Consider the following 1,917-nt stretch of genomic DNA (forward strand, 5'->3'; position numbering starts at 1 on the left):
TACCATCATGACCACTTCAAGTCACTGAAGTGGTCATGGTGGTTGCAGTAACCCTTTAACCCCTTAAGGACCAAACTTCTGGAATAAATGGGATCATGACATGTCACACATGTCATGTGTCCTTAATGGGTTAAGTATACGGAGTAAAATAATACGAAATATAAATGTGAATTGGATCGCCTGATATTGAATGATTCAGACATAAAAAGGTTTCTTGCCCACAAGTGTACATTTGATATACTTGTTTCTGGTGCATCTATGTTATGGAGTATTACTTTGTTACTTGCCCTCTACGTATCACTACTCTCTACAGATGCCACTTGGTCCACAGATCACTAGTTGTTTCCATGTCTCTCTATGTCACTAGCCCATTCTTTTTTTTTTTTTTACTCCTTTTTATCCTCTCCCTACTAAAAAAAAAAAAAAAAAAAGTATAAGTGAATTCAAATTTTAGTCCGAATTATAATTACTGACTTTTTCCAAATTTGCTATTTCAACCTGACATTAACAATTTAACTATTTAAGCCTAAAATTAACATTCGCAGAAGTGAAAATTGTTTAGAATTCAAACTGGAATGTGTTATCAAAATGAAATTCACTTCGAATACCTGACAATTCTCAGTTTACAGTGTGTAGTATATTTGTTGTAATTCAATCACTTGTCAAAAATGCATGCTTTTTTAACACTTGCCACTAACACCAATCATAATAACTATAAAAATTAAAGCATTATCTGCCAGTTCCTGCTTGCTGACGAACGACAGCATGCCTGCTGTATGTCTGCAAAAGCCCAATAAAAGTCTGTATGTTCAACTAAAAGTTTACCCTGAGCATCCTTATACGACTCATTTAACAGCACAATTATTGCACAGGGTTATTTACAAAAGTGAGATTTCCAGGCGAATTTCAAATTCGAAGACAAAATAGCTGTAAACGAACATTTCAACAATCCTTCCACATTAGCTACTTTTGACTTAAAGCTGAAAATCACTTTGATTTCTCAAATTTAAAGGAACACTATAGTGACAGGAACACAAAAAAATTCTTGAACCTCATGTGGTACAATCACTATATAGGTCGCGGGCCCTCATCTTGACTGTACTAACCTTTTTTTCCAATGCTGCAGCGCGGATAATCTGATTTGATGATCTCAGCCAATTCACATTTTTTTTTTCATAGGAAAGCATTAGGAGGCTATTGCACATGTATGGCAAAACCCTACCCAATCAGCATCTCCTCAAAGAGGTGCATCGAATCAATGCATCTCTATGGGGAATGTTCAGCATCTCCATGCAGAGTGTGGTGACCCTGAATCCCAGAAAGCACCCCTAGTGGCCCTCTGAGTGACCGGCACTAGATGTTAACGAGCCAGCAATGTAAACACTGTCCTTTCTCAGTAAAGGTTGTGTTTACATGTAAAAGCCTGCAGGGACAGGCTATAGACGCCAGAACCACTTCAATAATCTGAAGGGCCTGGTGACTATACTGTCCCTTTAAGTTAAACTTCACTTTGAACTCCCAGCGAGTCCCACTGTAGTAAATACCCCCTGCTCTCCGTGGACGAGGTGATCACAGGACCTTTCAGGTTAAAGTCTTATAAAACAGATCTGACTAATTAATGCCTGCTAGAACGTTTCCTTTCCGCTCTTAATAAAACCGAATACGACATGTTAATACATACAACTCACACACCGCTGTCCTCATCCAGGAAGCTCTCGAGCGTCGAGCTGAGGTGCACTTCCGGTGCAGAATGTAAACTTCCGGTGCTGCAGCAATGCCTTCCGGTCAGTGGGGAACCCAGCCTTGCTGCACACTGACCGGAAGCTGTACAAGGGAAATAGCCACTAGACGTCACATAGTATAATGTCACACGATGACGGGGGGTACAGTATAATAGTTAGGGTTTATCCCGTGATT

General features: G+C 39.6%; 1 protein-coding gene across 1 annotated transcript in view; it reads right to left on the reverse strand.

Moving 5' to 3' along the window:
* The window catches only part of MCM3AP (minichromosome maintenance complex component 3 associated protein), a 56,646-nt gene extending 54,946 nt beyond the window's left edge, over positions 1-1,700 (reverse strand). The window contains exon 1 of the mRNA XM_063429426.1: positions 1,682-1,700. The gene's annotated coding sequence lies outside the window, so the exon portion shown is untranslated. The remainder of the gene's footprint in view (positions 1-1,681) is intronic.
* Positions 1,701-1,917: the final 217 nt, after the last annotated feature.

The sequence above is a fragment of the Pelobates fuscus genome, chromosome 8 (assembly GCF_036172605.1).
Source record: "Pelobates fuscus isolate aPelFus1 chromosome 8, aPelFus1.pri, whole genome shotgun sequence".
NCBI classification, from domain to species: domain Eukaryota; kingdom Metazoa; phylum Chordata; class Amphibia; order Anura; family Pelobatidae; genus Pelobates; species Pelobates fuscus.